The 22,961-nt window shown below is 38.4% G+C and overlaps 1 protein-coding gene across 3 annotated transcripts in view; it reads left to right on the forward strand.

Moving 5' to 3' along the window:
* The window catches only part of LOC131153623 (uncharacterized), an 81,845-nt gene that overhangs the window by 39,977 nt on the left and 18,907 nt on the right, over positions 1 to 22,961 (forward strand). The window contains exons 16-17 of one of the 3 annotated variants that reach the window (XR_009136287.1): positions 4,988 to 5,197; positions 5,323 to 6,194. The gene's annotated coding sequence lies outside the window, so the exon portion shown is untranslated. Of the gene's footprint in view, positions 1 to 4,987; positions 5,198 to 5,322; positions 6,195 to 6,880; positions 7,106 to 22,961 lie in introns of those variants that run through there. The other 2 variants (XR_009136285.1, XR_009136284.1) reach the window with 2 other exon arrangements.

The raw sequence follows: 22,961 nt of genomic DNA on the forward strand, positions 1-22,961 counted from the left end.
TAGTATTTACATGATAGAAACCCATCCTAAGCACACGAGATAAGCGGTCACAGGCAAGCATAATGCCCTGAACAAGCTTAATTTGTGACACCTGTCCATGTCAAAGCAAGGTCATCCGGGACCTGCGCCTAGTCATTCGCCACAGTAGCGCCACGTGGCACCGAGTAACCATCCTAGTCAGCAGCCGTGTCACCTCCACGTTAGCGGTTGAGCCAGCGCCACGTCAGCCTGATCCCACGCCACGTCAGCACCACTTTAGCAATTGGGACCCACAGTGGGTCCCACATTCACTCTCCAATAGGTGGGCCCCACAGTGGGCCTTACAATGCCACGTCAGCTAACGGTGTTACTAATGCCGTTAGGAATATTCCATAATTGTTGACAAAAGTTTACCAGATTTGACCAAGAGTTTGATCGGGCTTTTTGAAGCCATTTCGGGTCCATTTTTCAGACGACTTAAGTCATTTCTAAGATTTTCGGTCGTTTTGGATCCAATCGTGCTGTCCGTTTGAGCTAATTTTGTCTCTAAATCAGCCAATTGAGATGTCAAACGAAAAGAACTCTCAGATTAAGATGTTTGACGGCACAAACTTCAGTTTATGGAAAATGCAAATTGAAGACTACTTGTTTTTTAAGGAGTTGCACTTACCATTGAAGGAGAAGCCAAAATCTATGAAGGAGAGCGAGTGGGAATTGTTTGATCGAAAAGCTCTTGAAGCTATCATAATGACGTTGGCAAAGTCTGCTGCCTTCAACATCAAGCACTTGACAACCACCAAGTTCTTTATGGATGCGCTATCTAATATGTACGAACAACCATTAGTCGCGAATAAGGTACGCTTGATGAAAAGATTGTTTACCATAAGTATGTCTGCAGGTAAAAATTTCAGCAGACACTTGAATAATTTCAACGAGCTGTCGGATCAACTCGCCTAAATTAGAATTACATTTGACAGTGAGATCCGTGCCTTACTGATTCTCAGTCAACTGCCTGAGAGTTGGAAATGTATTGTTACTGCTATTAGTAGCTTCGCAGGAAAATCAAAACTAAAGTACGATGAGGCTATCAGCATGATTTTGATGGAAAAGATCAGAATGCAGTCGAACAATGCCTCCACTTCAAGTTCAGCTTTGAACATGGAAAGTCGAGGAAAAGGGAGCGGACATAGATGATCAAACAATCGCGGTAGATCTAGGACTAGGCAGTCTAAATCCAGAAATCCCAGAGGTTCCCAGGGCACAAAGAACGTTGAGTGCTGGAACTGTGGAAAGGCCAGACATTTTAGAAACCAGTGCAAAGGTCCCAGAAAGGAATTTGAGGTGAAGACAGAAGCAAATCTCGCCTCTTCCTCAGGAGAAAAAGATGCATTGATATGCTCTCTGGAGAGCAAGTAGGAGTTATGGGTTTTAGACTCCGAAGCCTCATTTCATGCCACTTGTTGTAAGGATTGTCTACACACCAGGTAATTTTGGTAAGGTGTACCTTGGCAACGATTAACCTTGCGACATAATCGGCAAGGGAATTGTGAAGATCAATATAAACGGGTTAGTATGGAAGCTGAATGATGTTAGATATATTCTAGACCTGAAAAAGATATTGATCTTAGTTGGTCAGCTGGAAGATGAGGGATACACGATGACATTCATTGGCGATGAATGGAAAGTTTCAAAGGGTGTACTAACGATTGCGCGAGGTAAGAAAAATGGAACACTTTATCTAACCTCTAATGACTCTATGTCTATTTCAGTTGCTGCAGGAAATGACGACAGCAGCATATCGCACCAACGACTCGGTTGCATGAGCGAGAAAGGACTCAGAGTAATGCACTCAAAGGGAAAATTGAGTGGTCTACAATCAGTGCAGATTGACATGTGTGAGGATTGCATATATGGGAAACAGAAAAGGGTCAGTTCCTAGACAAACACCCGTGCCCCAAAGGCGAAAAGACTAGAACTAGTCCACTCAAATGTGTGGGGACCGACACTTGTCTTATCCATAGGTGGAAGGAATTACTTCATCATGTTCATTGACGATCACTCTCGGAAGGTATGAGTTTGCTTTCTGAAGTATAAGTCGAAAGTATTTGATGCTTTCAGGATATGGAAAGCTATGGTTGAAAATGAAACTGGTTTGAGAATTAAGAAGTTGAGAACAAATAACGGTGGTGAGTATCAAGACACCGGGTTTAAGAAATTCTTCTATGAGCACAGTATCAGGATGGAAAAAACTGTGCCAGGGACGATTTAGCACAACGGCATAGCAGAGCCGATGAACCGAACACTGACTGAAAGAGCTAGAAGCATGCGTATACAGTCAGGCTTACCATTGCAGTTTTGGGCAAAAGAAGTCGGCACAACAACGTACTTGATTAACAGGGGTCCATCAGTACCATTGGGCCACCGTATACTAGAAGAGGTATAGAGCAGAAAAGAGGTGAGACTTTCACATTTGAAAGTTTTTGGTTGTGTTGCATATATACATATTAGTGATCATGTCAGAAACAAGCTTTATCCTAAGTCCCGGAAATGCACCTTCGTCGGTTACGGTGAAGAAGAATATGGGTATTGCATTTGGGATAATGAAAACAAGAAGTTGATTAGAAGCAGAGACGTGATTTTCAGCGAAAATGTGATGTACAAAGACAAGCACACGATAGAATCCACCGAACCAATTCAGATAGAGTCAACCTATGTAGATATGGATGATATCTTAAAATGTGTCAGGACACAACATTAGAATACCGAGAATCCTCAGGTGGAGAAACCAGTGGAGCAGATCGTCGCACCACCGCCTCCTACTCCAGCTCCGGAGCTTAGGAGATCTATTCGGCCCTATGTACCAAACAGAAGGTATATAGATTACTTACTTCTTACAGATGAATGAGAGCCTGAATGCTATGATGAAACATGTCAAGTGGTAGATACGAGCAAGTGGGAGCTTGCGATGAAGGGCGAAATGAAGTCCTTCACCTCCAATAGAACGTGAAAACTAGCTGAGTTGCCCAAAGAAAAGAAGGCCCTTCACAAAAAGTGGGTGTATAGAATCAAAGAGGAGCATGACGGCTCCAGAAGGTACAAGGTTCGGTTGGTAGTTAAAGACTTCGAGCAGAAGGAAGGAATTGACTACACTGACATCTTTGCACCAGTTGTGAAGCTGACAACCATCAGATCAGTTTTGAGCATTGTTGCCTTAGATGGTCTATATCTCGAGCAGTTAGATGTGAAGACGGTGTTTCTTCATGGTGATCTTGATGAGGAAATTTACATGCATCAACCAGAAGAACTCTCAGAGAAAGGTAAAGAGAATCTAAAATGCAGGTTGAAGAAGAGCTTGTATGGTCTCAAACAAGTTTCCAGACAATGGTACCAAAAATTTGATGGCTTTATGCACAAGAATGATTTTCTAAAGTGTAACGCCAACCACTGTTGCTACTTCAAGAGGTATTAATATAACTATATCATTCTGTTGTTATATGTGGATGACATGCTGATCGCAAGACCAGATATAGAAGAGATCAGGAAATTGAAGCAGCAATTGTTAATGGAGTTTGACATTAAGGACTTAGGCTCAATGAAGCAGATACTTGGAATGTGGATCTACAGAGATAAGCAACAGGGAACATTGCAGTCATCTCAGTCAGAGTACATTAGCCGTGTTTTACAGAGGTTTAACATGAGTAGCGCCAAAGCAGTATATACACCTTTGGCAGGACACTTTCACTTCTCCAAGGATCAAGTTCCCTAGACAGATGAAGAGAAGGACTTCATGGCTAAGGTACCTTACGTCTCAGCCATTAGAAGTCTCATGTACGCCATGATTTGTACCAGACCGGACATTAGCCAAGCAGTGGGAGCAGTCAGTAGGTTCATGTCAAATCCAGGGAAGACTCACTGGGAAGCAGTGAAGTGGATCTTCAGGTACCTCAGAGGCACTGTTGATAAGTGCTTATGTTTCGGCAAAGGAGACTTGAAAGTCAAAGGGTACAGATGTCGATTTTGTTGGTGAAGTTGATCACCGCAAGAGCATCAGCGGATATATGTTCACTGTTAGCACAACAGTTAGTTGGATGTCACAGATACAAAAGATTGTTGTCCTATCCACTACAAAAGATGAGTACGTAGCAGTGACAGAAGCCAACAAAGAGATGATTTGACTTCAGGGTTTGTTGACAGAGCCTGGATTAAAGCAGGAGAGGAATGTTTTGTACAACGACAGTCAGAGTGCGATACATTTGGCAAAGAACTCTGCATTTTATTCCAGAATTAAACATATTAAACTGCGTTGTCACTTCATCAGATCTCTATTAGAGGATGAAGTACTGACACTTGAAAAGATTCAAGGTAACTGAAATCCAGCTGACATGTTGACGAAGGTTGTGACTACAGGGAAGCTGAAGTTGTGCTCAATTTCAGTTGGTCTTTATGCTTGAAGATAGATATGAGCACATCATTTACCTATACACTGGTTGAGATGCTGCCTCCGTCTCCAAGTGGGAGATTGTTAAGATTGCAGGTGTGGAATCGTCGGCAGCAACACCTCCCCCACAGCTTACGTTGAAATAAAGACCAATAGCCCAGCCGTGTTCTTTGACATTGGAGATCGGTGGCCACCAACCTCTGCAGACTATGCTGAAATTGCATCCACTGCCCTTTGAATTTTACTCCCCCTTGTGTGTGTGTATATATATATATATATGTGTGTGTGTGTGTGTGTGTGGAGTTGTGTAGAGTGTTGTGTGTGGTGTGTTGTGTTGTGCGCATAGTGTTGTGTGCAGAACAGAGAGTTGTGTGTGTGAGAGAGAGAGAGTTGAGTTGAGTAGTGTGGCTCCTCCTGTATAATTATCCCGGTGGTAATATTTATTTGGTGTGTGCTCCGTGGACGTAGGTTAATTCGACCGAACCACGTAAATTTGGTGTTCCATTTTGTGTGTTTGCATTTTGTGTGTGATTGTTGCTCTAGGAACTAACCCCAACACACCTTCGACAGCCAAGCCACGACTAGTCTCTCACAGAGACTCAACAGGTCTGACTTCACCCCGATTGAGACCACCTGCCACGCCCCACGTTGTCGCCGTTGTCCACTTCGAGGAGAACAACATAGCACCTCACCGTCATCGTCGCCGTAGCTTTGGCGACCCAACTCCGGAAGCAACCCTTGATTACACGTCAAATCTGCGTAATTGGGCACTTTAATCCGGTCTCTACGACTTATATTTTTAATTAAATGTCCAATTATGTCCAATATTTTAATAAAGTGCCGAATTTATCATTTTTGAGTTTTATTGCATAATTTATGAATTTTTGGTAATTTTTTTGTTGCAGAGAAATTCCTGGGAATCAAAACCGGCACCTGTTTGTAATTTGTACATAACTTTTCCATCCGAGTTCTGATTAAGACGATTCAAATTTCTGGACAAAGAGGAAAGGATTATCTGTAACTTCCGTGTTTTGAGTTTTGGGCGAAACAGGCTTCAGGAGGGTTAAACTTGGCTGTGAACGCAGAAAACAAAAATGAAGGAAAAAAAAGAGAAAAAATAAAATTAGTTTCCTTTGATGTGACCCGACCATGCATGGCTGAGTCGAGTTCTCTAAATGGGTCAAGGATCCGGGTCCTAGGGCTTCATACTTTTCCCCTCCTATTTATTTTTCTCTTCTCAGTTGGTGGTGCTCCCGCACCCAAACTCCCTTGCTCCCTCACCATACTCTCTTTCACCCCTGTGTTTTTTTTCCCCTCTATCTCTCTCCCTCTCTATTGCTTTGTTTTTATTTCTTATCTCTCTCTTTTCCTTTTATCCTCTCAGCTTCTCTGCTCTGTCTCCCTCTTCCCTCTGTCCCTCTCAATTTCTTTCTTCACTCCAGCCACCATAGCCGTCCACGACAGCTTGCAGCACCAACAGCTGCATCACCAGTCCACAGCAGTCGAGACTCTTCTGCAGACCAGCACACGAGCAGCAGACCAGCTACTCCTCAGCCTCCGCAATTCCACTACAACCAGGCCACCATCTCAGACCAACCCCTCTCCCTCTCCCTCTCTCTCTCTCTCTCTCTCTCTCTCTCTCTCTCTCTCTCTCTCTACCATCTTTTCCTTGTGTTTTTATTTTATTTATTACTTACTTGAAATCCTGCTGAATTTGCATTGACACTTGTTAAGACCTTGGATTTGAATATTAGTTAAGATGTTTTCTTTTATTATTGAAGTATTTATTTTTTTAGTGTTTTTTTTAGTTAAGTTTGCGATAACTTTCTTTAATATTCCGCATTATTTAATTAGCCTAGTAGAGCCCGGTTTGGTTCGAAAAAAAAAAAAAAAAAAGAAAAAAAATATAAAATACGAAAAGAAAGAAAGGGGTGTTTTTATTTTTAAGAAGTTAGAATGAATGTTCTTTTCATGACTTAATTCTTTGATGCTCGGTTTGATCAAAATTGTATTTTATTGTGGTTCTTTTGAGTGTTTAAGCATTAGATTTTTATTGCGTGTGCGTTTAGATTTGGTATGGGTTGAGTTTTGATTTAGTAAAATTTCGGTTTTTATTGCGCATGTGTGTGTTTAATTGAGTTTCCATTACGTATTTTTTAATTCCATATTCTAGGTTGCCATCTTTAATTAATGCATATTTCATTGTTTTCTTAAGTAGTCTAGAGTTTCCTTTAGTATTCTTTAAATCAATGCATGCTAGTTTTAGGATTTCAATTTACGTGTTATTTAATTCTTTAAAAGTGAAATTTAACAATCTTGAAAATCCCATATCTGAACTGAGTTTAGTACATTTTTGTTTTTGATTGGACGAATGAGAAATTTGAAATTAAAACGCATTTCTTAAGAAGTCGATCTAGTCTTTGGGTTGAATATTACATGACGTAACTCCTATACTTGGGATAGCTTCCGACCTACTCATTTTTCGAGTGAGTCAACCTTCTCACCGCAGCAGATCCTCTTGTCCACGGTAGACCCGTAGCAAATCTCTAGCACCTCTCGGGTTCTAGGGAGGCTAGTAGCAGCTATAGGCACACCCACGACAAGCCACCAACTCCGGCGTCCCCTCTCAGCTCTCACTCACCCCAGTAACCATCACCAGCTCCGATCATCAGCCCCGGCGACCCCACTGTGAGCCCCCTATCCCTGAACACACACTCACACGTGGAATGCTCACTCACGCATCCATGAACGCACACACACTACACACACAGTAACACACATGCAACACACCAAGCACTCACGCATGCATGAACACACCCACACTACACACACAGTAACACATACACCAAACACTCATGCATGGCTTCTCTTATTATAAGCGTTTTGATTTTCATTACTGAAATGTCTCTGTTTATATTTTTGTTCAATTGAAAACTTGATGTTCATGTTTTGTTTTAAAACTAATATCCATACTGTAGGTTTCTTTTTATTAATATAAAATGTTTTTAGGTTTCTATCAAATAATTAGTACTATTATGGTAGGATCCTTACTGTTGAAGTTTGTTTCAATATTCGAAGTTCAAATTCTCACTGCATTAATAATATTGCCGAAAGGTTTTTATGGCCAAGATTTGTTTCAATATCTAAGTTTTTTTTTTTTTTTAGTTGTATCACATTGTTAGCCGTTTAGGATTTTAATGTCACTATATATCATGTTAGAATTTTGGTGGGTTAATGTTTGGATTATATTATGTGTAGTATGTTGGAACTTTACTTATATATGTATTTAGACCATTAGTTATATTGCGTATTTAGTAACTTAGCATTTTAGCAATTACGTATTTGGTACATTAAAATGATATTTGTATTACATGTTTAATAAATTAGTAATATGTGTATTTAGCGGGTTAGGATTTTAATCATATGATATGTTTAGCCTCTTAGTAGTATATATTTAGTGTGTGAAGATCTTGGACGTATTGTATATTAAATATCTTAGTATATTGACAACATCATATATTTGGTATATTAGGATTTTACTTATATCTTATCATTTTAACTTGAATTGCATATTCACCATTTGTGTAGCATTACCTATATTGTACATTATTTTATATTTATAAAATGTGAAAAAATCATAAAAAAGGAAAATTAGGAAAATATTCTTGGTTTCACTTTCATTATTTGTAATTATGTTTTCGATATTTAAGATTAGGGAAATAGGGAAAATTTACAAAAAAATAGAAAAGATAAAAATTAGAAGAAATGTTTTGGAAAATGAAGGCTATTCCAGGTACCTTGTCACTTTCACGCACTCTCACGAAGATCACCACATGTTGGCTCGTATGGCCTTGACCGGGCCTAGAATTGGTTGACCGCTTTTTGTTTTGTAGTGATAATAATAATAATAATAATAATAATAATAATAATAATCCTTTTTTTGTATTTTTCTTTATTTTTGTATTATTATTTTTTGTATTTTTATTGTTGAATCCTATTCTCCGAAAAGAGAAATTTGGCCGAAAATTGAAACTTGATTTCTTGAAAATCGAAGGACCTAGACTCCATTTTTTCTAAAATGCCCAAAATTCGGTGAAAACGCATCGGGACTCGGTACAGACACCGAGACTCGGTAAAAATACCAGGACTCACTAAAAACGAAACAGGACTCGGTAAAGACACCGGGACTCGGTAAAAATGCCGGGGCTCACTGAAAATGAAATGAGATTCGATATAGACACCGGGACTCAATAGAAATACCGGGGCTCATTGAAAATGAAACGGGATTCGGTACAGAAACCGGGACTTGGTAAAAATAGTGGGACTCATTAAAAATAAACCGAAACTTGGTAAAAACACTGGAATTTATTGAAAACACCGGGACTCATTGAAAACAAATTGGGACTCATTGAAAACAACGAGGCTTGATAAAAATACCAAGGCTCATTGAAAACAAACCAAGACTTGGTAAAAAAACACCAGAACTCGATAAAAGCACCGGGACTCGGTCGGGTTTCTCAAAAGGGTCCTCCAATTTTTGGAATACGGAGTCAACTTTTATTGTATTGGGTCTTTTTGGGGTAGTCTGGTTAAAATTGGGATGTTGACAACAATGATAAAACCCACTTAAGTGACTATTAGAGAATCAAGCTAGCTCTTAGAGGAAGATGATTTTTTTATTGACCAAAATTGATATGTACAGACAAACTGGGCATACCCAAGAATAAGGGGGAACCAAATCCCACAAGCAAAACACAAGCAAAAAAATAGTAACTGGGTATTCCCAGGGCCAAAAAGGCTTTACAAAGCAAAGAACTCTATAAAACCTATCAACTAAACAAATGCAAGGCTCGGGGGATCAAGCTTCCTAAATAGAAACAAGAAATACACAAAAACTGGGCATACCAAGTGCCAAGAAGGCTTTACAAAGCATTACCTCTATAAAAACCTATCAAAATAAAGGGGAAAAAAAAAACCAAAGGCCAATGCAAGCCATCTAACAAAATAGTCACTGAACTTCCATTCTAGGGTTCTTCAAAACCGAGAGGAATGGATATTTGTTGTACATCATCCTATAGGAATGAGACTAAATTGTTTTGATGATTGCTTCTGTAGGAGTCACTTTCCCTTCAAATTTTAGTTTGTTTCTGAAATGCCAAATGAAGTAGATAGTAGCAGCAAAACAAGTCTTCTTAGAAATAGCTTGAATACCTGTCCCTCTAGCCTCTTTGTGAAGCCATTTAAGAGCCGCTTTAATGGTTGTCATCTTCCTTTTAATTCCTAACTAGCTCCTTAGAAAGCTCCAAACTGAATCAAATAAAATGCATTTGAAGAATAGGTGATCAATAGATTCCACTTCAGACCTGCACAAGGAACAAACCTGATCTGAATCAACCAGTTTATTGTTAGTTAAAAGTTTCCTTTGACCGCAAGCCAAAGAACAAAAGCATATTTCGGGTAGCAGCTAGATTTCGACACTTTTGCCTTCTAGTGGACTCTCCTTTCTTTGTCTCTCCAGTGGTGATAAATCTTTTTACAAAGAAGGTTATCCTCCTGATGCCTAGTTCTGAATTGGTTATCAGCAATAGCAAGATCAGAAGTCTCCTCAATAATTATGTTCTTTATTTCCACCATCTCTTTAAATATAAGAGAGTCATCATGCTTACTTTCAGCTTCCCAAATATTCTTCCCTTCAAATAATTCTGGTTTACCCATTTAGACCACAAAGAGTCTTCCTTAGCCTGAATATTCCACAAGGCATTCGCCAGAAGGGAATTGTTCCAGGTGTTGAGCTCAATCACTCCCAAACCACCTTCTTCTTTAGGGAGGCACACAACTTTCCAAGCAACTAGTGGCTTTTTTCTCCCACCCCAAATGAAAGCCCTGTATAATTTAATTATGTGGTTCACCACAACCTTGGGGATAGGCAGAATGGCCAACTAGAATCATTCAACCCCTTGAATAACTGAAGTAACAAGTTCCAGTCTACTTGCAAAAGATATAGTATTTCTCGGCCAAGAACTGAACATATTGCCAATTTTGTTTATCAAGGGAGTATAGTGCATAACATTCAGCCTCGTGGAAGCAAGGGGAATACCAAGATATCTAAGCGGGAACTCACCTTCAGCAAATTCAGTAAGCTCCCTAATTTCCTGCATGTCCTGAAAATTAATCCCAGGTGAAAATAGATTTGACTTCTGGTTGTTTGCTTTTAGATTTGAAGGGGAGTTTGTTAAATTTCGTTTGTGAGAGTCGTCTCATATCAAAAAATTAAGAGGAGGATGAGTGACTTATATACCTGAATGGGCCTTGTAGACACCCCGAAAATTGTAGGACCCTCTTTGAAAAGTCTGATCTTCTAAATTGAGTCCCGGTGTTTTTAACCGAGTCCTAGTATGCCAACCAAGCCCCAGTGTTGTTATACCGAGTCCCGATATGTTAATTGAGCCCCGGTGTTCAAATCGAGTCCCAATATTCTCAAAAATACGTTCCTTTTTTGTTTAAAATTGAATTCCTTTTATTTTATCTGAGTCTTCGTTATTTTTGAGTTCGGGTCCTCTTAATTGTCAGGTACAATTTTCATTTTTTTTAAAACCCAGGACTTGCCTTTTAGGAGGACGAAATTGGACAACAAAAGCGCAAAAGAGAAATAAAAAAGACAAAATAAGAAAATAAAAAAATCCAAAAAATGAATACCAATATATATATATACATAAAAGAAAATCCAAAAGAAAAAAAAATGATCAAAGAAAACGGGCGCACAATTGGAAGAGTGATTCTCTCCCAAGCGCGTGTATGAAAAAATATTCTTCTGTTGAAACGAAAAAATTTTCTGCTGTTGGAACGGATTTTTGGCGCAAATTGAATTGCCAGACTCTCTATAAAGAGAGAGTCTCGGTACTGAAGGAGAGGGGGCCATCTCACAGACCATCACCCACCACTACCCGCTGTCACTGTGCGCATACCGCCCCTTGTCTCCTCACCCCTTTTTGCTCCGTGCACATACCCCTCTTCTCTTCTCCCTGATCTCTCTCTCACAGACCCCTAGCCATCTCTCTCTCACAGACCCCTAGCCATCTCTCTCTTCCCTCCGCCCAGTAACACAGCCGATCACCATCCCCGAACTCAACCACAGAAAAGCTCCGGCCACCCCTAGCCGTCTCTCGGTCCTCGTTCTCTACCGCACCTCCACCTTCCGCGCCCATAGCCACCAACTATGCCCATCTCCTCACACCATCCACCACCCAGCTAACCTTCATCTTATAACCTCCATCGCCGCCACCATTGAAACCGGTCCGGCGGTGAGCACCCACAGCTCCCACGACCAGCACAACCAGCCACCGCCCTCTCTCGCCCCCTCTCTCCAGTAGTCACACACCAGCAAACCAGACCCCCGTTTCGTCTTCACCAGATCCTACATCTCCATACAGCAGCAGATCCTCTCGGGTGTGATAGACCAGCGGCAGAACTCCAGCTCCTCTTGGGTTCACTTGATGGCTGCCGTCTAGCCCAACACCTCTTGGGTGGCACCCGAAGTCTCTCAATCTTGGGTAGACTGCTGGAAGCCGCACGGGAACACCCGAGCCCTCCCTCTTCGCGAACCACTCCTGTCAAACACGACAACCCAACCCCGGTGGTAACTACTCTGTAACTTCCCTGCGAGCAGACACCGCACCACGCACACAGAACACACACTCAAACTCAAACGCCCAGTACACAGGTACGCTTTACACATCCGGGCACCCTTGTGTTGCATTTCTTTTATTTTTATTTTTTTTGTTTATACTGGCTTAATATTATGTTCTGGTATCTGTATTCATTTCATATTTGGTCTGGTTTGTTGTTTGGGATGTTCTCGTTTCGTTTACTTTGTCTTTATTATGAGTTTGAAGTAGCCATGGTTGATGGTGAGCTTGATTTGGTGTTGTGAGGGATGGTTTTTAAATTAGTTTGTTGTGAGGGGTGGTTGTCAAAGTAGCATCTATTATACTCCAACAACTTACAGCGTGCACCATAAATTCTGCAAACACACACTGCTAACCCACACGCACACACTATTACACACAATGAAGCACTACGCACACACACTATTTCATACACTAAAATACACACACACTGCCACACACACATCAAAACACACACTGTTTCACTACACACACTGCCGCACACACATAAAAACACACACTGTTTCACTACACACTGCCACACACACATAAAAACACACTGTTCCACTACACCCACTAAAACACACACTGTTCCACTACACACACTAAAACACCCACTAAAACACACACTGCCCCACGCACGCACACTGCTACACACACAATCTCACACACCTCTCACACTCACCTGCACAGACACTGACACACTCGCCTACACACACTATTACCAACAATAAAACACACACCACTAACACACACACACACACACACACCTGCACACACATCAACACACCCTTGCATGCAAATGACACCCATGCACATGCAACGCACCCATGCTCACATGTACCGTGCACCCATGCACACACTAAAACACGCGCCAACTTGGGCGCCCCATAGGCACCGCGTGTTGACTTGGTCTCGACCGGGCCTAAAACGAATTGACCTTGTTGGATTTCCCTCCTTGTGGGGCCCAACAAATTGAAAAATTGGTTTCTTTAATGTTGTTGGCTTCCCAGAAAGGAAAACAGCTGCAGCATGCTTTTTGTTTTAGGCTCCAAGGCCTCACGCGCAGTAATAGATGCTGCTCCATCTCCTTTTTTATTTTTGGCTCCATTTTTCCAACTAGCTGCCTCCTCTACCATTTTCATTCATTCTGTTTCCACTCACAAAAAACCTTACCCAGCTCCCAGCACTTGCAGCTAGCAACCTGCAGTCAGCACCAGCGCCATTTGTCTTCTTCACTGCAGCAAGCTGCTGCTGCTTCTTCTTCGTGTGTTTCTGGCTGCATATTATTAACAGCATATTGAGTTATTCTGGTTGTGCTCATTTTGGTTGGTTCTTTGAAGCGTTGTTCAGAATATTTGGTGAGACATTTCCATCTTGTTACATTTTTTTATACACTCTTGTGTATTTGTAAGGCTTATGCCTTTTGTATCCACTTTGTACAACATATTTGGTGATAAAGGATTTGGACCGCCGTGCCCCGTGGACGTACCTCAACATTTGAGAGAACCACGTTAAATTTCTTGTGTCTCAATTTTTTTATTGTTTGCATTACTCCATTGATTTACTTGTGGGAATTTGTTCATATATATATATATATATATATATATATATATATATATATTATATCTTTTCCCAACAAGTAGTATCAAAGCCGTGTTATTTGTATGCATTAAATTTTTGTAAATCATGGATGGTAATGTTGGCCGTATGATTAGTTTCAATGGAAGCAATTGGGTAACTTGGAAAACAAAAATGCAAGATCTTTTATTTTGCAAAGATTTGTATGGGCCTATTGAGGGTGATAGCCGAAAGCCTAAAGACATGAGTGATGATGAGTGGAATAGGCTTAATAGGAAAACCGTTGGTGTTATCCGGCAATGGATTGATGATAATGTTTTTTATCATGTTTCTACCGAAACTTCGGCATATGAATTGTGGAAAAAATTAGAGGGTCTTTATGATAGAAAGTCAGCCACAAATAAAACTTTTCTTTTTCGAAAATTGGTGAATTTGAAATATAAAGATGGTGGTCTTATTACCGAACATTTGAATGAGATGAAAAATATTATCAATTAGTTTGCTACTATGAAAATAGTTTTTGATGATGAATTGCAGGCCTTAATGCTTCTTAGCTTCTTGGCCGGAAAGTTGGGAGACTTTGGTTGTGACTGTTAGTAATTTAGCTCCCGATGGAATTGTTACTATGAATAAAGTAACTAATAGCTTGTTGAATGAAGAAATTAGAAGAAAATCAATTGGCTCTTCTCATTCAGAGGCACTTGTGATAGAAAACCGGGGAAGAGGCAGAAGTAAAAGTAGATATTCTTGCCGCAATGATAAATCAAGAGGTCGGTCCAGCTCAGTTTCGAAAAAAGATATTGAATGCCACTATTGTCATAAAAAGAGGCATATGAAGTGAGAGTGTAGAAAATTGAAATTTAAGGAGCAAAATAAAGAGAAAAATTTTGAGAAAAAGCATGAAGACACAACTTCAGTTGCATATGATGGTGATCTCATGGTTGTTTGTGATGCAAGTTGCATTAATTTGACAAGTCAAGAGACTGATTGGGTTATTGATTCCGGTGCATCATTCCATGTCACTTCTCGGGGAGATTTCTTCACTTCTTATTCCAAAGGAAATTATGGAGTTGTTCGGATGGAAAATGAAGGTTTTTCAAAGATTGTTGGCATGGGAAATGTTTGTTTGGAAACAAATTTGGAATGCAAGTTGGTGCTCAAAGATGTGAGACATGTACCCGATATTCGACTAAATTTGATATCTACCAGAAAGCTTGATGATGAAAGGTTTGACAACCATTTTGGTAATGGAAAATGGAAGCTCACAAATGGTAATTTGGTGGTGGCTAAAAGCAAGAGAACCGATACACTTTATATGATGCAAGGTAAAATTGGTAATGGTGTTATGAATGCAATTGAAAGTCACTCTTCCACTGATTTGTGGCATAAGCGGCTTGGGCACATGAGTGAAAAAGGAATGCAGTTTTTGTTAAAAAAGAAGCTCCTACTCGGGATGAAAGGTACCTCTCTTAAAGCTTTTGTTCAATGTTTGGCCGGTAAGCAACATAGAGCTCTTTTTCGTACAAAGTTTGTTACTAAAAAATTTAATGTTTTAGAGTTGATACGTTTAGATGTATGTGGTCCTTTGAAAGTTAAATCTCATGGTGGTGTACTTTATTTTTTTACCTTTATTGATGATTGTTCAAGAAAAGTTTGGGCTTACACTTTGAAGACTAAAGATCAAGTCTTAGATGTGTTTAAGCATTTTCAGGTTAAAGTTGAAAGGGAAACTGGAAAGAAGGTGAAATGTGTGCTCTTGGATAATGGTGGAGAGTATATTGGCCCATTTGATGCATATTGTTACAGCCAAGGAATTAGACATCAAAAGACTATCAAGAAAACCCCTCAACAAAATGGTATTGCTGAAAGAATGAACCGCACTATACTGGAAAGAATGAGATGTATGCTATCTCATGCGAAGTTGCCAAAATCATTTGGGGTGAAGCAATGAGGATGACGATGGACTTGATTAATTTGTCTCCTTCAACTCCTTTACTTGGTGAAGTTCCTGAAAAAATTTGGAAAGGTAAGGATGTCACTTATGATCACTTGAAAGTGTTTGGTTGTCGTGCATTTGTTTATATTCTAAAAGATGAAAGATCCAAACTTGATGACAAGACAATGCAATGTATTTTTCTTGGCTATGGGCATGATGAATTTGGATACAGATTGTGGGATCCGGTTGACAAGAAAATTGTTAGAAGCCGAGATGTTGTATTTTTTGAAGATCAAACAATTGAAAATTTTGGCACGGTTGAGCAACCACAATCTAATGGGAATGATTTTGTTGACTTAGACTTATCTTCTCCACCTTTGGCACATGATGAAAATATGGAAGTTGTTCTTCCACCTCTTGAAGATGTTAGAAATGATGAAATTCCTAATGATGTTGATGATGAAAATGAGGGGGAGCAACAAGTTCAAGAGCAAGCTCAATTGAGAAGGTCTTCAAGAGAGTCAAGACCTTCATCTAAATATCCATCAAGTGACTATGTTACTCTAATGGATCAAGGGGAACCCGAAAGCTATCAAGAAGTCATGAACCATGAAAATAAAGTTGAATGGGTGGAGGTTATGCAAGAGGAAATGAATTCCATAGTTGACAATCACACTTATGATTGGGTTAAACTTCCTCCTGGAAAGAAAGCCTTGAAAAATAAATGGGTGTTTAGGTTGAAAAATGATGGAAAGAATTTTCGGTACAAGGCTAGGCTTGTGGTAAAAGGCTTTGGTCAGAAAAAGGGATTTGATTTTGATGAAATATTCTCACCGGTTGTAAAGATGTCATCTATTCGGGTTGTTCTTGGCATGACAGCATACTTGAATTTAGAAGTTGAGCAACTAGATGTGAAAACCGTTTTCTTACATGGTGACTTGGAAAATGAAATTTACATGGAACAACCGGAAGGCTTCAAACAAAAAGGGAAAGAGAATTTAGTGTGCAAATTAAAGAAAAGTTTGTATGGGTTGAAGCAAGCACCACAGAGATGGTACAAGAAATTTGATTCTTTCATGATTGATCATGGTTACTCAAAATCCTCTTCGAATGATTGTGTGTTTGTGAAAAAATTTTCGAATGGTACTTATATTATTCTCTTACTCTATGTTGATGATATGCTCATTGTAGGACATAACTTCTCCAAGATTGACAAATTGAAGTTGGAGTTGAGCAAGTCTTTTGCTATGAAAGACTTGGGACTAGCAAAACAAATTCTTGGCATGAGAATTGTTCGTGATCGTGAAAAATGGCAAATTAGGTTGTCTCAAGAATGTTACATTAAAAAAGTGCTTGAGAAGTTCAATATGGATAAAGCAAAACCCGTTGGTTGCCCACTTGCTAGTCACTTTAAGCTTAGTTCAAAACAAAGTCCTACAAGTGAAAAAGACAAGGAAGAGATAAAGAGAATTCCTTATGCTTTGGTCGTTGGTTCCTTAATGTATGCAATGGTTTGCACAAGACCGGATTTAGCTTATGCTGTTGGAGTTGTTAGTCGGTTTCTCTCTAATCTAGGAAAGGAGCATTGGTTAGCGGTAAAATGGATTCTATGATACCTTAGAGGAACTTCAAAGGTGTGTTTGTGTTTTGGAAATGGTAAATCTACGCTCCATGGATTCACGGATGCAGACATGGACGGTGATGTTAATTCTAGAAAATCCACTTCGGGTTATTTGATGACTTTTGCAGGTGGAGCTGTGGCATGACAATCTAAATTACAGAAATGTGTTGCTCTATCTACTACGGAAGCTGAGTTTATAGCCATTACGGAAGCTTGCAAAGAATTGCTTTGGTTGAAGAGATTCTAAAAAGAGTTGGGCATGTAACAAGAAATGTATGCTTTTTATTGTGATAGCTAAAGTGCAATTCATTTGAGTAAGAATTCTATCTTCCATTCAAAGTCAAAACATATTGATGTTAGATATGATTGGATTCGGGATGTGTTGGATAAGAAAGTGTTGCAGCTTGAAAAAATTCACACTGATGATAATGGTTCAGATATGATGACAAAAACATTGTCTAGAGACAAGCATGTGAAGTGTCGAGTTTTGGCCGGTTTGGTGGAGTCGTCCCCATAAGTCGGAAGGGGGAGATTTGTTGGGTTTCCCCTCCTTGTGGGGCCCAACAAATTGGAAAATTGGTTTCTTTAATGTTGTTGGCTTCCCAGAAAGGAAAACAACTGCAACATGCTTTTTGTTTTAGGCTCCAAGGCCTCACGCGCAATAATAGATGCTACCCCTTCATCTCCTTTTTTATTTTTGGCTCCATTTTTCCGGCTAGCTGCCACCTCTCCCATTTTCATTCATTCTGTTTCCACTTACAAAAAACCTTACCCAGCTCCCAGCACTTGCAGCTAGCAACCTGCAGTCAGCACCAGCGCCATTTTTCTTCTTCATTGCAGCAAGCTGCTGCTGCTGCTTCTTCTTCTTCGTGCGTCTCCGGCTGCGTCTCTGGTTGTGCTCATTTTGGTTGGTTTTTTGGAGTTTTGTTCAGAATATTTGGTGAGACATTTCCATCTTGTTACATTTGTTTATACACTTTTGTGTATTTGTAAGGCTTATGCCTTTTGTATCCACTTTGTACAACATATTTGGTGATAGTGGATTTGGACCGCCGTGCCCTGTGGACGTACCTCAACATTTGAGGGAATCGCGTTAAATTTCTTGTGTCTCAATTTTTTTATTATTTGCATTACTCCATTGATTTACTTGTGGGAATTTGTTCGTATATATATATATATATTATATTTTTTCCCAACAAGACCTTCTTGGACCGGTTCTGTCCCGAACCAGTTGGGTCTTCTGAACCGGTATGAAATCGGTTTACCCTTCCATTTTATTTCCCATTTTTTTTTTCACTTTTCGCGAATTTTGCCTTAATTCCCCTTTGTTATTTAATTACTTCAGAAAAAATATTAAAAAATCAAAAATTTAAAAAAAAGTCTTTGCACTTGAAAAAATCACAAAAATCTAGAAAAGTCTTTGAAAAATCACAAACAATATTTTTGAGATTTGTTTTTGTCCTGAACGAGTCCGAAAACCTCCTAGAATATTATTGTCATACTTAGAAAAATCCTACAGATTTCAAAACTCCGGGAGTGTATTTTTGTATTCTATTTTCATAATTTTTCATTCCGATGATTGTAACAAAGGGTATGGACTATTCGGAGTATTAAATTGCCTCGGTTATGAGGGAATACTTATATAGAATTTTATTTTGTGCATTTTCTTTGATTTTTGGAAGGGAGTAATTTTGGAAGGCTTATTAAATTTGTTTTGGGATAATTTTTAATTAATCTGATACCGTTCGTAAGAACAGGCGCGCAGAGGGTGCTAATATCTTACCCTCGCGCAACAGTACTCCCGAACCCGACTCTAGTGAAGCAGACCGATTCAACCCCTAACGGGGTAACAATCAAATGTTCTAACCGCACTCCAAAAGGATAGTGACGACTTCATCACACATTACTTTTTCACGAAAATATTTTTTCAAAATCACGCATCCATTTTTCCCAGTTCGCAGCCGAACCCACATTTTTGCCGGAGAGTGGTTCTTTGACGGGGTCCGGGACATCGCGACAGGCCCAAAGCCTCCACTTTAAAATTTTGAATCAAGTTGATATTCCTTCATGAAGACTGACTGCCTTTTATGCTAATAATTAGATTTAAGCATGAAATTGAGATTAGAATGTAATGGCAAGATTGAGTGGGCTTCCCGTCACGTCTAAAGTCAAGGATCAATAAATTTATTTATTTTTAATAAAAGAGGACGACACCTCCATTTATTTATTAATATACCCTCACTTTTGGCGGAGGAATACCATGGTTACAAGATAAGACAAAAAGACGAGTGCAGAAAAACCCTCCCAAAAAAAGACCAACACCAGCAACCAACCAAATTAGGATAACAAAATTAAAACATAACTAACAAAGAAAATAAAAACAAAAACACAACCAACACTCTAGAGATATACTAGCGGTATATTCATTAATATACTTATAGAGTTTGTGTTAGATTCTCGAAAAATTTGAGCTACTTCGTACCTTTTTTGGTATTTTGGTTATAAAACCTAAAAATGTAATACATTTATACACACACATTGAGCAAAGACCATTAAAGGAAATTAAAGATTTTTTACATCAATTAATAATTAGGGAAATGCTTTACATTATGTTTGATTCGTGGAATTGTTATTCTTTGAATAAGATGAAATATATATAAAAGTTGGGAAATATGTAATTCCTAACTAGCTCCTTAGAAAGCTCCAAAATTGAATCTAATAGGGTGCATTTGAAGAATAGGTGGTCAGTAGATTCCACTTCAGGCCTGCACAGGGAACAAACCTGGTCTGAATCAACCAGTTTATCGTTAGTTAAAAATTTTCCTTTGATCGCAAGCCAAAGAACAAAAGCATATTTTCGGGTAGCAGCTAGATTTCCACACTTCTACCTTCCAGTGGACTCTCCTTTCTTTGTCTCTCCAGTGGTGATGGATCATTTTACAACAAAGGCTATCTTCCTGATGCCTAGTTCTAAATTGGTTATCAGCAGTAGCAAGATCAGAAATCTCCTCAATAATTATGTTCTTTATTTCCACCATCTCTTTAAATAGAGGAGAGTCATCATGCTTACTTTTGGCTTCCCAAATATTCTTCCCTTCAAATAATTATGGTTTACCCATTTAGACCACAAAGAGTCTTCCTTAGCCTGAATATTCCACAAGGCATTCGCCTGAAGGGAATTGTTCCAGGTGTTGAGCTCAATCACTCTCAAACAACCTTTCTTTAGGGAGGCAAACAACTTTCCAAGTAACTAGTGGCTTTTTTCTCCCACCCCAAATGAAAGCCCTGCATAATTTAATTATGTGGTTCACCAAAGCCTTGGGGATAGGCAGAATGGCCAATTAGAATCATTCAACCCCTTGAATAACTGAAGTAACAAGTTCCAATCTACCTACAAAAGATAAAGTATTTCTCGGCCAAGAACTGAACAGATTGCCAATTTTGTTTATCAAGGGAGTATAGTGCATAACATTCAGTCTTGTGGGAGCAAGGGGAATACCAAGATATCTAAATGGGAACTCACCTTCAGCAAATTCAGTAAGCTCCCTAATTTCCTGCATGTCCTGAAAATTAATCCTAGCTGCAAACAAATTTGACTTCTGGTTGTTTGCTTTTAGACCTGAAGGGGAGTTTGTTAAATTTTGTTCGTGAGAGTTGTCTCATATAAAAAAATTAAGAGGAGGATGAGTGACTTATATACCTGAATGGGCCCAAAGCCTATACTTTAAACTTTTGGATCAAGTTGATAATCCTTCATGAAGACTAACCGCCTTTTATGCTAATAATTAGATTTAAGCATGAAATTGAGATTAGAATGTAATGTCAAGATTGAGTGGGCTTCCTGTCACGTCTAAAGTCAAGGATCAATAAATTTTCTAGCGGTATATTCATTAATATACTCATCTAGTTTGTGTTAGATTCTCGAAAAATTTGAGCTACCTCACACCTTTTTTGGTATTTTGGTTATAAAACCTAAAAATGTAATACATTTATACACACACATGAGCAAAGACCATTAAAGGAAATTAAAGCTTTTTGACGTCAATTAATAATTAGGGAAATGCTTTACATTATGTTTGGTTCATGGAATTGTTATTCTTGGAATAAGATGAAATATATATAAAAGTTGGGAAATATGTAATAAAAAAGAAGTAGACAATTGCATGGTAATATTGGGAAATCGTCACTTTTTATCTATTCTTAAAAAGTTTCATATTATTATTTAATAACACTTTAATTTTTTGTATAACCAATTGTAGCCAATCTATTTATAAGAATAGATCGGCATTTCACGAACCAAACAAGGACTATTCCAAATGGAAATAATAATGGATCCTTGCAACAAAGCATGCCATTAGGACATAAGTTAGCCATCGATAGCAAGGTGTAGGAATAAACCAATTAGTTGAGCTAATTTAAAAGGCGACAAGTTAAATATGACATATATTATTGAAATTAAATATGGTGAATGAATTGTCTATGCTTAGAAATAGATTAATTACAATAAAAGAATTTGATCATTTGTGTAAAAAAACATATGTTATTATCATAAAACAAATAATTATATAAAACATTTTATGAATCCATAATAATAAATAATTCTTCAAAATATTTTTTAGATAAATGACTATATATTTCTTTCGTATTAAATGTTAGATGAAATAATGAGTATGTAAGGAATAGCTTTTACCTATATTACCAAATTTGATAATCTACGAGGTTCAATAAATTAATATCAATCACCAATTTAAGGTGATAATATCCATTAAATTAGTCAAAATTAGACAAATTTAAATGATGATGATATTAATATTTGTAAAAGTTAATTACTATATAATAAAATATAATAATCTTAAAATGTAAATATTGCTTTATCTATTGTCATGCTTTTATTTTGTATTAAATTAATAAATTTCAGAGTACGCAAAGGTGCAGTGACATGCCGAACAGTGCTAATATAATTTTCATTCAAGTTTTTTATTTAGAATTAAACTCAAAAGAATCAAAAAATTACTTTTTTAACAAAATATATATAATTTTGAGAGAGAGAGAGAGAGAGAGAGAGAGAGGAAAATTCATGAGCTTGATTGGGTAAAAGCAGGGAGGGTGACCTCTAAGCCTAACCTAACCACAGATGCAGACATCCTCTCTTCTACCATTCATTCACACATTAATTTGAAAGAATTTAAGTACATAAGGAAATTACATAGTACCTAGAAAAAGAAAAAAAGGACCCATCTATCACATCAATTTAAAAAGTAAAAATCACAATCAAAGTGGCTAAAATTTCAATTAGTAAGTACCTAAACGTAGACTAATGACCTATATATATAATATACTGCGTAATTTACTTCATGTCACTGCCCTCTACCTTCTAAGTCTTCCATTCCCATTTCACATTCAAGGGGAACCCCACCCTACTATCCTTAATGCCAAGGATAGAGTCCTTGTTCTAGTTGAACATTTCAAATTCGAAGCTTCAGGGGTGTGCAAGTAAGGTCCAGTGCAGGCCCCCAATTGAAAAGAAAAAAATCTCTTATCATTGACAGGAAATATGTGCAATATGGAGAAGACTTTTGGTCATGTAAATTATAGTTTTTTGTTGTACATTCTTAGAAGAATAGGTTCTGGAAAATCGCTCTATGTCCTTTTTACAAATGACAGTATCATTTTTTGTGAGAATGGGTCTGAGCAAGTTCTATTATTAGAGGCATCCTCTTGAGTTTTAAAGCAATTTCAGGC

This window comes from Malania oleifera, chromosome 4, assembly GCF_029873635.1.
Source record: "Malania oleifera isolate guangnan ecotype guangnan chromosome 4, ASM2987363v1, whole genome shotgun sequence".
Lineage (NCBI taxonomy): Eukaryota > Viridiplantae > Streptophyta > Magnoliopsida > Santalales > Ximeniaceae > Malania > Malania oleifera.